This window comes from Dendrobates tinctorius, unplaced genomic scaffold, assembly GCF_039654945.1.
Source record: "Dendrobates tinctorius isolate UK_male_01 unplaced genomic scaffold, ASM3965494v1 ptg000029l, whole genome shotgun sequence".
Classification (NCBI taxonomy): domain Eukaryota; kingdom Metazoa; phylum Chordata; class Amphibia; order Anura; family Dendrobatidae; genus Dendrobates; species Dendrobates tinctorius.
The window spans coordinates 25,994,256-26,009,324 of record NW_027361697.1 but is presented as its reverse complement, the minus strand read 5'-3'; the positions used below and the strand labels follow the sequence as shown (position 1 = coordinate 26,009,324).

Sequence of the window (15,069 nt, the reverse complement as noted above, 5' to 3'; positions counted from 1 at the left end):
CCCCCTGTTGAATGCATGGCTCCCCTGTCCCATCCTTGTATACATGGCTCTGCTCACATGCTCCCATCCTTGTATACATGGTTCCGCTCCCACTCTCCCATCCTTGTATACATGGCTCCGCTCCCACCCTCCCATCCTGTATACATGGCTCTTTTCCCACTCTCCCATCCTGTATACATGGCTCTGCTCCCACTCTCCCATCCTGTATACATGGCTCCCCTGTCCCATCCTGTATACATGGCTCCGCTCCCACTCTCCCATCCTGTATACATGGCTCTGCTCCCACCCTCCCATCCTGCATACATGGCTCCCCTGTCCCATCCTGTATACATGGCTCCGCTCCCACTCTCCCATCCTGTATACATGGCTCCGCTCCCACTCTCCCATCCTGTATGCATGGCTCTGCTCCCACCCTCCCATCCTGCATACATGGCTCTGCTCCCACTCTCCCATCCTGTATACATGGCTCCGCTCCCACTCTCCCATCCTGTATACATGGCTCTGCTCCCACCCTCCCATCCTGCATACATGGCTCCCCTGTCCCATCCTGTATACATGGCTCCGCTCCCACTCTCCCATCCTGTATACATGGCTCCGCTCCCACTCTCCCATCCTGTATACATGGCTCCGCTCCCACTCTCCCATCCTGTATGCATGGCTCCGCTCCCACTCTCCCATCCTGTATACATGGCTCTGCTCCCACTCTCCCATCCTGTATACATGGCTCCGCTCCCACTCTCCCATCCTGTATACATGGCTCTGCTCCCACTCTCCCATCCTGTATACATGGCTCCCCTGTCCCATCCTGTATACATGGCTCCGCTCCCACTCTCCCATCCTGTATACATGGCTCTGCTCCCACTCTCCCATCCTGTATACATGGCTCTGCTCCCACTCTCCCATCCTGTATACATGGCTCCCCTGTCCCATCCTGTATACATGGCTCCGCTCCCACCCTCCCATCCTGTATACAGTGGGGAAAAAAAGTATTTAGTCAGTCAGCAATAGTGCAAGTTCCACCACTTAAAAAGATGAGAGGCGTCTGTAATTTACATCATAGGTAGACCTCAACTATGGGAGACAAACTGAGAAAAAAAAATCCAGAAAATCACATTGTCTGTTTTTTTTTCATTTTATTTGCATATTATGGTGGAAAATAAGTATTTGGTCAGAAACAAGCAATCAAGATTTCTGGCTCTCACAGACCTGTAACTTCTTCTTTAAGAGTCTCCTCTTTCCTCCACTCATTACCTGTAGTAATGGCACCTGTTTAAACTTGTTATCAGTATAAAAAGACACCTGTGCACACCCTCAAACAGTCTGACTCCAAACTCCACTATGGTGAAGACCAAAGAGCTGTCAAAGGACACCAGAAACAAAATTGTAGCCCTGCACCAGGCTGGGAAGACTGAATCTGCAATAGCCAACCAGCTTGGAGTGAAGAAATCAACTGTGGGAGCAATAATTAGAAAATGGAAGACATACAGACCACTGATAATCTCCCTCGATCTGGTGCTCCACGCAAAATCCCACCCCGTGGGGTCAGAATGATCACAAGAACGGTGAGCAAAAATCCCAGAACCACGCGGGGGGACCTAGTGAATGAACTGCAGAGAGCTGGGACCAATGTAACAAGGCCTACCATAAGTAACACACTACGCCACCATGGACTCAGATCCTGCAGTGCCAGACGTGACCCACTGCTTAAGCCTGTACATGTCCGGGCCCGTCTGAAGTTTGCTAGAGAGCATTTGGATGATCCAGAGGAGTTTTGGGAGAATGTCCTATGGTCTGATGAAACCAAACTGGAACTGTTTGGTGGAAACACAACTTGTCGTGTTTGGAGGAAAAAGAATACTGAGTTGCATCCATCAAACACCATACCTACTGTAAAGCATGGTGGTGGAAACATCATGCTTTGGGGCTGTTTCTCTGCAAAGGGGCCAGGACGACTGATCCGGGTACATGAAAGAATGAATGGGGCCATGTATCGTGAGATTTTGAGTGCAAACCTCCTTCCATCAGCAAGGGCATTGAAGATGAAACGTGGCTGGGTCTTTCAACATGACAATGATCCAAAGCACACCGCCAGGGCAACGAAGGAGTGGCTTCGTAAGAAGCATTTCAAGGTCCTGGAGTGGCCTAGCCAGTCTCCAGATCTCAACCCTATAGAAAACCTTTGGAGGGAGTTGAAAGTCCGTGTTGCCAAGCGAAAAGCCAAAAACATCACTGCTCTAGAGGAGATCTGCATGGAGGAATGGGCCAACATACCAACAACAGTGTGTGGCAACCTTGTGAAGACTTACAGAAAACGTTTAACCTCTGTCATTGCCAACAAAGGATATATCACAAAGTATTGAGATGAAATTTTGTTTCTGACCAAATACTTATTTTCCACCATAATATGCAAATAAAATGAAAAAAAAAACAGACAATGTGATTTTCTGGATTTTTTTTTCTCAGTTTGTCTCCCATAGTTGAGGTCTACCTATGATGTAAATTACAGATGCCTCTCATCTTTTTAAGTGGTGGAACTTGCACTATTGCTGACTGACTAAATACTTTTTTTCCCCACTGTACATGGCTCTTTTCCCACTCTCCCATCCTGTATACATGGCTCCCCTGTCCCATCCTGTATACATGGCTCCGCTCCCACTCTCCCATCCTGTATACATGGCTCTGCTCCCACTCTCCCATCCTGTATACATGGCTCTGCTCCCACTCTCCCATCCTGTATACATGGCTCCCCTGTCCCATCCTGTATACATGGCTCCGCTCCCACTCTCCCATCCTGTATACATGGCTCTGCTCCCACTCTCCCATCCTGTATACATGGCTCTGCTCCCACTCTCCCATCCTGTATACATGGCTCCCCTGTCCCATCCTGTATACATGGCTCCGCTCCCACCCTCCCATCCTGTATACATGGCTCTTTTCCCACCCTCCCATCCTGTATACATGGCTCTGCTCCCACTCTCCCATCCTGTATCCAGTTCTCCCCTGTCCCATCCTGTATACATGGCTCCGCTCCCACTCTCCCATCCTGTATACATGGCTCTGCTCCCACTCTCCCATCCTGTATACATGGCTCTGCTCCCACTCTCCCATCCTGTATACATGGCTCCACTCCCACTCTCCCATCCTGTAAACATGGCTCCGCTCCCACTCTCCCATCCAGTATACATGGCTCTGCTCCCACTCTCCAATCCTGTATACATGGCTCTGCTCCCATCCTGTATACATGGCTCTGCTCCCACTCTCCCATCCTGTATACATGGCTCCGCTCCCACTCTCCCATTCTGTATACATGGCTCCGCTCCCACTCTTCCATCCTGTATACATGGCTTCGCTCCCACTCTCCCATTCTGTATACATGGCTCCCCTGTCCCATCCTGTATTTATGGCTCCGCTCCTACTCTCCCTTCCTTGTATATATGGCTCCGGTCCCACCCTCTCACCCTTGTATATATGGCTCCGCTCCCACTCTCCCTCCCTTGTATATATGGCTCCGCTGCCACTCTCCCTCTCTTGTATATATGGCTCCGCTCCCACTCTCCCTCCCCTGTATATATGGCTCCGCTCCCACCCTCTCACCCTTGTATATATGGCTCCAGTCCCACCCTCTCACCCTTGTATATATGTCTCTGCTGCCACTCTCCCTCGTATATATGGCTCCGCTCCCACTCTCCCTCCCTTGTATATATGGCTCCGCTCCCACTCTCCCTCCCTTGTATTTATGGCTCCGCTCCCACTCTCCCTCCCTTGTATATATGGCTCCGCTCCCACTCTCCCTCCCTTGTATATATGGCTCCGCTCCCACTCCCCCTCCCTTGTATATATGGCTCCGCTCCCACTCTCCCTCCCTTGTATTTATGGCTCCGCTCCCACTCTCCCTCCCTTGTATATATGGCTCCGCTCCCACTCTCCCTCCCTTGTATATATGGCTCCGCTCGGCTCCCCCATCCTCCCCCATCATACTCACCCTCACGTCGCTGAACTTCCCTTCCTGCATTTCGCGGCGCTTCAGCTTCTTCCTGTGCGGAGCGGTCACGTGCTACTGCTCATTAAGGTCCATGAATATGGACGCCACGCCTATGGGAGAGGAGTGGCGTCCATATTCATGACCTTAAATAAGCGGTACACTTGACCGCTCAGCGCTGGATGAAGCCGCCGCGCCGTCAGGGACCGCTATTCAGGGTATCAACTGCTACACAGCCGCCGGCTCCCCTTGTGTCCACGGACCGGCAAGAGCACTGCAACAGCCCGGTGCTGGGCCGCGGACCGGTGGTTGGGGACCCCTGCACTAGACAATGCACTACATACACGATGGTTATACATATACAATGGTCAGATATGCATATACAATAGTAGTAGGACAAAAGATATAAGCAGATGGAGCACGTTAATTAACAGGTTGATGTTCGACCATGTGTGCGCTGGGCCATGGGCTGCTAGCTGGCTCATAGGTCCTTCACAGCACGTTAGTGGACGTGATTCCCCATTCAAAGTGGATTGCATGTATAATAGAGAGAGACCACGTGACCTTACATTAGCCTTTATCCCCTTTGGTTCACTACTCTCCTGCCCTCTGGGCTGAACCTAACTCCCCTTGCCTCTAGCATCTAAAAAGTCCAAAGCCTTTTGAGGCTTGAACCCCCCTCCTCCCCTGCTGAGTTAGGGGTTCTCATACAGCTGCACGCTAAAGTTGTTTAATACCATAATTGGATACAAATCAGGGCCGCCATCAAGGCATTACTGCCCTTACTGCTGTATGGGGCCTGATGACCAGCGGCATACAGGGAGGCCCGCAGGACCCTGCCTCTTGTGCTACTGCTCATCGGGCCCCATCCTGCACTAATGTAAATGATTGACATGAAACTATACCTCCAATATTCTTCACAGTGCCCATCTCTGCAGACACAGAGCAGTCAGACAGCTCATTCCGGTGACCCAGCGGCTTCCACTGACGTTACGTTGGCATACCAGCTGTTTCTTTTCCGCCATGCTCTGTTGATGAAGCATCACTGTCAACATCATGCTGATTGACATCCAACTCTCTACGGCCTAACTGCAGGGAGCCAGCAGTCAATCACCATTACATCTGAAGTCCTGCCCCATTGATAGAGCAGCCCAGAAGATGTTAAAGCTGCTTTGTTGGTGTGAAACAGCAGAATCACTGGTAGGAGCAGTGCGTGGTCACTAAGCCAGCATTGGAAAGAACAGGCAGGTAGATAAAAACCACATGCATGCCGGCTAGTTTTTAGATCCATAGTAAAAAAGAAATACTCCTGGATAAACCGTTTAACTGAAGTGGTGTCCAGGTGGATGGGAGGGGATGGGAGGAAAAACAGCAGACAAGAACATGCAGCAGAAGGACGAACTAATCAAGGATACTAGATGTGGTAAAGAGGACCCAAGACAGGGTACTCAGAAGGAAGCTAAGAAAAAGGAAGCAAAACTTCTTTCCTGCATGCTGACCAATGCAAGAAGCCTGACCAATAAGATTGAAGATCTGGAGTTGCTAATGTATGAGGAAAAATACGACGTAGTAGGAATAACTGAGACATGGTTAGACGACAGCTATGACTGGGCGGCTAACTTGCAAGGATATGATTTGTTTAGGAGGGATCGTAAAAAAAGGAAAGGGGGTGGAGTCTGTCTATATATAAAGTCCACTTTAAGAAGAAATGTGCAGGTCAAGACAGGGAGGGGGGAGCAGTTGAATAAGCCCCGCCCAGCGGACCGGACAGCGGCAGTTTACATACATCTGAACCGATATAAAAAGGTATTTATGCATGAAAGGTGCGGGGTCAGGGGGAAGCAAAAGTACTAAGAGAATCCTTATGTGACACACAATTGAATGATATCATTATATGATATCTCAAAAAAGGGGTGTCAGATTCCCTTTAAGTATTACCTACCTACCCCAGGAAGAAGTGCAGAACCGCCTTAGTAAGATTAAAATTGACAAATCACCAGGCCCTGAAGGCATTCACCCTCGGGTATTAAGGGAGTTAAGTAATGTGATAGACAGGCCTCTATTCCTTATATTTAAAGACTCTATAGAAACAAGGTCTGTTCCTTTTGATTGGCGGCAAGCAAATGTGGTACCAATATTCAAAAAGGGGTGTAAAAGGGAACCTGGAAACTATAGGCCGGTAAGCTTAACATCTGTTGTGGGTAAAATTTTTGAAGGGTTTCTAAGGGATACCATTATGGAATATCTCAATGTTAATAAATGTTTAACTCCATATCAACATGGATTTATGAAGGATCGCTCCTGTCAAACTAACCTGATCAGCTTCTATGAGGATGTAAGCTCTCAAATGAACCAAGGAGAATCATTGGATGTCATTTATCTCGACTTCTCTAAAGCATTTAACACTGTCCCACATAAAAGATAGGTAAGTAAGATGAGAAAGCTTGGGCTAGGGGAAAATGTGTGTAGATGGGTAGGTAGCTGGCTCAGTGATAGAAAACAAAGAGTGGTTATTAATGGTGCATACTCAGATTGGGCCAGGGTTACTAGTGGGGTACCACAGGATTCTATATTGGGCCCCCTACTATTTAATATATTTATTAATGATCTAGTGGATGGCTTTCACAGTAAAATATCAGTATTTGCAGATGATACAAACTATGTAAGGTAGTTAACACAAAGGAGGACAGTTTGCAACTACAGACAGATTTGAGTAAATTGGAGAATTGGGCTGAAAAATGGCAAATGAGGTTTAACACAGATAAGTGTAAGGTTATGCACATGGGAAGGAGAAACAGATGCTACAATTACTTACTAAATGGGAAACTGCTGGGGAAATCAGACATGGAAAAAGACTTAGGCATCTTAGTCAATAAGAAGCTAAATTGGAGTGTCCAATGTCAGGCATCTGCCACCAAAGCAAATAGGGACATGGGATGCATTAGAAGAGGTCTGGGGACACGAGATGAAAACATAATTCTCCCTCTGTACAAATCACTCGTCAGACCACACTTGGAGTATTGTGTGCAATTTTGGACACCGATGCTCAAGAGAGACATTACTGAACTTGAAAGGGTTCAAAGGCGGGCTACTAAAATGATAAATGGAGTTGGTTCACTACAGTACCCAGAAAGGTTATCAAAATTAGGTCTATTTACTCTAGAAAAGAGAAGACTTAGGGGAGACTTAATATATATGTACAAGTATATCAGAGGGCAATACAGAGATCTCTCCAATGAACTGTTTATACCAAGGACTGTGACAAGAACAAGGGGGCATTTTCTTCGTTTGCAGGACCCCACACTCCAACACCTGCACCCACACACAGGATAGTTCAGCAATGGACCAGATTGCGGCTCCATGCTTAGAGGATAGCAGAGCACCTTTCGTGGGTCCTTGCTTCGTAACACGAGATGTGCTGGGAGGTGGGTGGAGTTAGGTATAAAAGAGTGGGAAAGTTTAGAATTATTGTTCAGTTCAGGTCAGTCTGACGGGAGTTCAGGCGGGAGAAGGACAGTCAGTCAGGAGAGACTGAGGACGGGTCCAAGAGACAGGAAGGAGTGCTGCAGCTGCCTCAGTGATCTGAGTCAGCTGGCATGGGAAAGGAACAGAAGGAAAAAGACGTAGAACTGCAACCTAAGCTTCCATAAGAGAGAGAAGGAACAGCACGGAACGAAGGAGTAGGAGAACAGAGAGGAGTTGTGGGTTGGAAGAGGAACCCTACCTATAGGTTCTCAGCGCAAGGCCGGGACCCGATCCCCGAGGTTGTATGGACACTTATGGTTCTGCAGCAGACACCGGTGGAGTAGTTGGCTGTAAATGCACTACTTCCATCCAAGACTTGGGACACAACAGCAGCACAGATAGAGAGCCGGGATCCAGGAGGTCTCTGATCAGGCTACAGCTGTCTGCCATACAAGTAGAGTTGTTAGGAACATCTGACAGGAGGAACTTCAGAGTAACCACGGTACTGGAGCTCTTCACACTAAAGGCGCAATAGAGGAGTCGTTCAGGAAAGGTACATGTTGGCGGAGTGTTGGGGAGGAGAAGCCTAACTTGCCCGGGAGGTTGATTGAGTCTCTGCCCCGGAGGACACGGCATGGAAGCGGGCACCAGTGGTTACCAAGAACTGTGAGTAAAGCGTTGAAACTGCAAGCCCTGGAGTCCTCCATTCCTTCTTGCGTCCGCCAGCACTGCTACATTCCCTGCGCCGGACACTACACCATCAAAGTGTCCCCACATCTACACTGCCCTGGGACAACAGCCCTGCCTGTGGAGGGCTATACCACCATTGCTGCATCCCACCATCTGTCCCAGAGGATCTGTCTGCAGCGTCGGCTTAACACCTCCCTTGCCGAACACCACAGGTGGCGTCACGAACTAATCAATTCCATTAACCGCACACCACCATTGATATTGGGCGCCCAGGGCCACGGACTGCGTCACAGCTGCCGTGATACTTTCCCCCTGACACCGGCACGGTACCGAGTACCCCACAGCCCTGGGTGTGAGGGCGACCCAGAGTGATGGGTGAGAGAGTGACTGGAATAATTCATATGAGTGCTGTCATTTTGATGGAAAGCACTTGACCCCAGGTTATTCAATGAGGTCGTGCACATGTCTGACTTTTTTCTCTGACCGAAGGGGTTCAAGAACAAAAATCGCAGCATGCACGACTTGCCTCCAATAATCGGATGGCAGTCACCCATTCAAGTCTATGGGTCCGTTGAACAAAAATGGGACATCACTCGGATGACGGACAGACTGAATGGAGAAGATGGAGAATTTTTTTTTTTTATTCTCCACATCTCAGAAAATTGGATCACATAATCATGCCAATTTTCTCGGATGGGAGAAAAACAATCGTGTGACCCTGGCCTAAAACATCTGGAAACCCCAGACAACACCCCACCGTGGAAAAGAATAGATAAACAGACAAGATAGAATAATAAGGAGCCAAAAAAACAGACAACACGAAAACCTAGACAAAAAAAGGCGTAAATGCCATAATGACTTGGGCTCAGACGTTCTGCCTTGGATTACGCAGCGACGTGTGACTCGCCCCTAATTTTGCACCCTATGACCCGCATGATGCCCCGGTGCTGGCACACTCCCTGCCACTATTTTGGCTTTATATCTACTATAGGACGCATTATAGAAGTCCCTGGTTTTTTTTAATATTTTTCTGATTTTTGTCCTGCTGTGACAGCAGTGTCAGGGCTGTCGTGCAATGTGCAGGCTGCTGTCTGACGTCCACCTGCCGGGGCTGGAGGGTGACACGAGGAGAATGGCCCCCAAGATGCTGATGACAAATGGCGAGGAGGCTGTTATGCAATGTCTCCCCGCCTCCTCTCCCGGGCAGCCTGGCCGGGCTCCTCGCACTCACAACCTCCAGCAGGAAGCAGCTGAGCACACGGCCGGCCGTGTCTATGTGTCGGCGGCTGGCGTCTGCGCCTCATGCCGCCCTGTGCCCGGAGCGCGTGTCTGTGACTGAGGCGGCGGAGGAGGAAGGGGAGCGCCCGCAGCTCAGGTGAGAGGGACGCGCTGCGCACTGTCACCTTAACCCCTTCCTGGCCTCGGGGGCCGCATTGTCACCGGTGCTGCCGGCGGAGGGTGACAGGGCACTGTACACACTGCTGGTTGCCAGCTGCAGCCTTATGGCTCCCTATAATCCTACATAGAACGTTTATTATGGTTGGACTTCAACCCAGCAGGCGTGCAGTAGAGGCAATGGTGGCGTGTGCTGGTACAGACTGGTTTTCTATCAGTGTCACTGGGACTCCATACATTATAAATCAGGACTACTGCCATGTATGCACTTATATTACTGGAGTTGGTATCTGCAGGACTGTATGGCACAAAAAGGCTGGCATGGTTTACCGGCATGTTACTATGCTGCACTGGACCCCATAGCTGTGCCTAAAAAGTCAGAATCCCCAGTCCATAAAAGTGAGTATCCTCGGTCCATGGTGATTTCTGTCCCCATACACACAGTTGGCGTCATACCTATAGATGAACCATGAAATGTATCCAAATTCCTCATATTTCCCCTGATATCTTACACGAGGCACTTCATAATGGTGTGAGGTGCCAGCCCGCCATGAGACCCCAGATTATTGTAAAATGTCTCAGACCTGAAGATAAATGTCTCACGCTGTGGAACAAGCTTCAGGGGAGACAAAGCATCGGCTTGTGACATTGATAGATATGTTGCATCAGCCGCGAGCGCTGAATCTTCACTAGGGTCCTTGCCAATATGTAAAAAGACTTGTTAAAGTGGTTAAGGCCCATGTCATCCCTGAAGCATCCTCCATCAGGTGTACCACTACGGCACGTTCTTATCATCCGTTATTCCTTCCCTCAGGTGATAACGGGGAATCCATCACCGGATGTGATTTGCTGTATACTGGTTTAGTCTCCAGGGAGAGAAGACATATGGCTCCCTTCATCCCATAGGTATATAGGAAGCTTCTGCCTGTAATGTGATAATTAATAGCAATTAGTAGTTACCGTGTATATGATGCCAGGCAGCTAATTCTCTGTATACATATGTGCTATCAGCCAGGGTGTGAACAAGAGGGTAATAAAAGTCATACTGAAATGCAAGTTCTTGCAAATTTTACATTTTCATCCCTTAGATCCGTGGTCCCCAACCTTTGACACCCTGAGAGTCACGTTCAAATCTGAGACATGGTTGTGAGCCACAGTAAAAAAATTGTGGAAGTCTCCTGTGTGCCTCTTTGAAAGATATAATCCCCCCCTGAGTTCCCCATTGTAAGGTAATAGCATTTCTAATACCCCTTCATAAAGTAATAATGCCCCCAGTGCCATCTCATAAAGTAATAATGGCCTAAGCCTCCTTTATGCTTGTGCCATTTATACCCTTTTATAAAATTATGCCAAGTGTCCCCATATAAAGTAATAATCGCCCAAGTGCCCCATTATAAAGTAGTTATTCTATGTGATGAATATGTTCTTTGAAATTAACAATGCCCTGAATGCCCCTTTTTAAAGTAATAATCCCATTTTTAAGTAATAATGAACTGAGTGACCCTTCTAAAGTAGTAATATCCCTTCAGTGCCCCCTCAGCATGTAATAGTGTATGCCAATACAGTTGAGAGTGGCTCTCACTTCCGCAGAAAGCTCCGAGCCACACATAAGGGGCCTGTGAGTCACATGTGGCTTCGGAGCCACAGGTTGGGATACGCCTGCCATAGATGGAGACGATGGGGGGGGAGCGGCCTCATATGGTTGAAATTCAGCTCACCCGCAAGGGCTACATACTTTTGTTTGAAATTGTGTGGCCACTAGCTGCATACATGGTCCACCATAGATATGATTTTGACTATAAAGCTGGTGGTAGTACACTATGCCTATGTGTCTAAAAACCCCCATAGACCATCGTTTGGTCAATCATTTCTCCAGCAGCTGTCTCGGCCATCTCTCCCACATACAGGAGCGCTCGCTTTTCCGAGCGCTCCTGTGTTCTCTACGATAGAACTGCTGCCAGGCAACTTTACGGTGGGTAACTTTAGGGAGAACAAAAGGATTGGCAGTCCGAAATTGGACATGTCAGATTCATAATTTCCCCTTGAATCATCTCTTTAAGGCCTCCATACATATTAGACTGTCAACCAAACCCATCGATAGTGGCGGATCCAGACGATGTTAGTCTAAAGTGTATGGTGGACTTTACTCTTTATTGGCAACTACATCAATGAGCTGTGTGTATTAGTCTAGGGCTACATGACCACTTGTCATATGTCATGAGTATTGCGGTGTTGTGACATACTGATACACAACTGTCACATAGAATCCTGCAGGATATTTTTGGAGCAAGTCGCATGCAGCTTTGCTCCTACAAACGTCACTTTTTTGGTGCATTTACATCAGTAGATTCCATAATCGGCGAACGAGCATTTGTAAGAACAATGTTCGCTATTATCGGCCCATGTAAATTTTTATGGTGATCAACCATTGAAAGAGCAGATGAATGAATTGTTTATGCCAGCAAAAAAAGACTGCTATCGGCAGCACATCGGCTTATGTAAACGGGCTGTCCTGCAGGTATATGTTATGCAGGGGTATAAGGAAGATTGTATTAGTGATAGCTCTGTCCACGTCATTGTCCGGTGGTAAACAAGTGCCCAACGACTTGTGCATAGACGATTTCCACTCATACATAGTGCGTTGATGGGCCGAAATTGGTTCTTCTACATGCACCGTGAGTCACGTGCAACTTGCATGTCTACTGTCTGTGGGCTGTTTTTTGACTGCCAATTCTTGTCGGAGAATTGCTGTTGCATTGTGTAGCCCTTAAGTCTGTGGACACGACCTTTTCTTATAACCACATGTACATAGTCGTATAAATGCGGGAGGGCTGCTATGGGGCTTCAAGTCCTTCAATTTGTTTGCAGGGGCGACCTTCATTGAGTTCCTTTTGGAGGATACTTACTATCAAGACTTTCTATAGTAGACTGAGAGACAACACGCCGGTCTCATTTTTTGTACTGTGACATAGTTAGTGTTTTTCTTTTAGGTGTAGAATTTGTAGTGTCTGATCTGGCATAGAACGAGTTTACCTCGTTTCCTCTTTCTTTAGCAGCTCTGACATTTTTGAGGTTAAACGTTGTGCAGGTGCAGAGAGATCTGTTAAAATCATTCAGTGCATAATTGCTTGTTCTTGAAAAATGAAAGACTACCAGCACCTCATGTCACTCTGTACCTCCAACTATAAGGCGAGGGCTACGTGAGGATTGTAGTATTGCGTTGAAACATCACATCACTAATTGCAAATTTGTCAGCATTGCAGCCTGCAACCAGCTGCGACTGCAGCTTGACTATCACAAAATCCAACCTATTTGGATTTTTGGTCTCAAAAAGAACCCAAGTTCTGGTTATTTGTGATTGTGGTTCGAATGCAGTCAGATTTGGATTTTTTTTAAAGAGGTTGTCCACTCAGAGAATATTGATGCCCTATCCTTTACATGACTCCAAATGCGCTGGTCTTTGTTTTGCTGGAACCAATAACAGCTGATCGGTGAGCGTGCATGGTGTCGGACCTCTACTGATCTTATATTGCTGAGCTATCCTCTGACTGTACATCCACTTATTGGTTCACATGCTGCATACTTGGATGCAGATTTTCTTCATGTAAAATCCACAGCATTTGACTGTCCAAGCAAAGTGGATGAGTTTTAACTTAATCTCATTTTGTTGTGCAGAATGTGAGCTGAAATTGACTAGTTTTTAGAGTTGGTATGAATTTATTCGCCGACCCTGTTCATCAGTAATGACAGTAATCCGTGGTCCAAGGATGGAAGCCATGAGAACCACATCTTGCCTGCCGGTATCTGTGGCTCTTCTTTTGATTAGCTAGTCTGGCGCAATGTCATCATTGGGGTGGGATGCACATGCACAGGCCGTCTAATTAAAAGATGAGCCGCAGATGTTGTCAGGTAAGGGATGGCTCTCGTGCCTCTTGTCCACTGGCCAATCAGTTTGCACCAATTCTACTTGCATTGCGGTTTCTATAAGATGTGGCCACTGCCTTTCAGGGCTTATCTACAGCATTCTATAATGCTGTAGATAAGCCCTCGATCTAACCTAAAAGATAAGAAAAATAACTTTTATTATACTCACCCGGGGGGGCGGTCCGGTCCGATTGGTGTCGCAGATCCGGGTCCAGCGCCTACCCATCTTCTTTCGACGACGCCCTCCTGCCTCTTCATGTCTCCCCGGCTTCACGCTCCTGCGCAGGCTTATCTTCCCTGTTGAGGGCATAGCAAAGTACTGCAGTGCGCAGGTGCCAGGAAAGGTCAGAGAGGCCCAGCACCTGCGCACTGCAGTACTTTGCTCTGCCTTCAACAGGGCAGATAAGTGCACCTGCACAGGAGTGTGATGCCGGGGAGACATGAAGCAAGCAGGAGGGTGGCGATCATAAGAAGATGGGAGGACTCGGACCTGCGACACCCATCAGACCGGACCACCCTACAGGTGAGTACAATAAAATTTATTTTTCTTATCTTGCAGATCGGACCAGGGGCTTATCTACATCATTATAGAATGCTGTAGATAAGCCCTGAAAGGCAGTGGCCGCATCTTATAGCGGCCAAAACTGCTGATAGGTGCACTTTAAGTTCATGGAGTTGAATAGCTTTTATAGAATATTCTGCAACAAATCTGAGAGGTGAGGATTTTTTATAGCAAGTTGATTTAAGTAGCTTCTTCAGATAAAGTCCATCGACATCACTGAAGTCAGCCAGCTTTGGATATAGAAGCCAGCAAGTTAATTTTGGTATTTTTTTTTTATATTACTTTGATTTTAAGGTCTAGGTATGTTAATGAAGTTCATTTTAAATAAATGTATATATATTTTTTTTATATTAATCCTTGTAATTCACCGGCACCAGCAGTCCTCTAAAACAAGAACTCTCTGAGGGACCCCTTCTATTACTTTTATAAGTTTTAGGCTATGTGCCCACGGTGCGTGTTAAAACGCACACCAAAAACCGGACTCCTTCCCAGAAATCGCGCGTTTTTTTCCGTGCGATTTCACCGCGATTATGATCACGATTTTGCCGCGATTTTCGCGTGCGATATTCAAGCACTTTCCAAGCGATTTGAAGCATCGCTTGGAAAGTGATTGACAGGTTGGTCACACTCGTCAAACATAGTGTTTGACAAGTGTGACCAGGTTTTTACTATTGAGGCCGCCTATGCGGCATCAATAGTAAAAGATAGAATGTTAAAATGCTAAAAAAAATAAAAAAAATCGGTGTATATTTACCTTCCGGCGTCCCGCGCTGCATTCCCGGCCTAAGCGTTCCCAGTAATGCCTTGCGAGACTTGTGATGACGTAGTCTCGCGTTGCTATAGCGATCTCGCAAGACTACGTCATCACTGGACCATGCCGCAAGGCATTACTGGGAACGCTTAGGCCGGGAATGCAGCGCGGGACGTCGGAAGGTAAATATACCCCGATTTTTGTATTTTTTATTCTTTTTTTTACAGGAGGATGGTGCCCAGGGCCTGGAGGACAGTCTCCTCTCCTCCACACCGTGGGTACCAACCGCACATGAGACGCTTA

At 47.5% G+C, this 15,069-nt stretch overlaps 1 protein-coding gene across 2 annotated transcripts in view; it reads left to right on the top strand.

Annotated features, from left to right (window-relative positions):
* Positions 1-9,096: 9,096 nt before the first annotated feature.
* The window catches only part of LRRC8D (leucine rich repeat containing 8 VRAC subunit D), a 97,286-nt gene continuing 91,313 nt past the window's right edge, over positions 9,097-15,069 (top strand). The window contains exons 1-2 of one of the 2 annotated variants that reach the window (XM_073571486.1): positions 9,097-9,509; positions 10,344-10,435. The gene's annotated coding sequence lies outside the window, so the exon portion shown is untranslated. The remainder of the gene's footprint in view (positions 9,510-10,343; positions 10,436-15,069) is intronic. The other variant, XM_073571485.1, reaches the window with a different exon arrangement.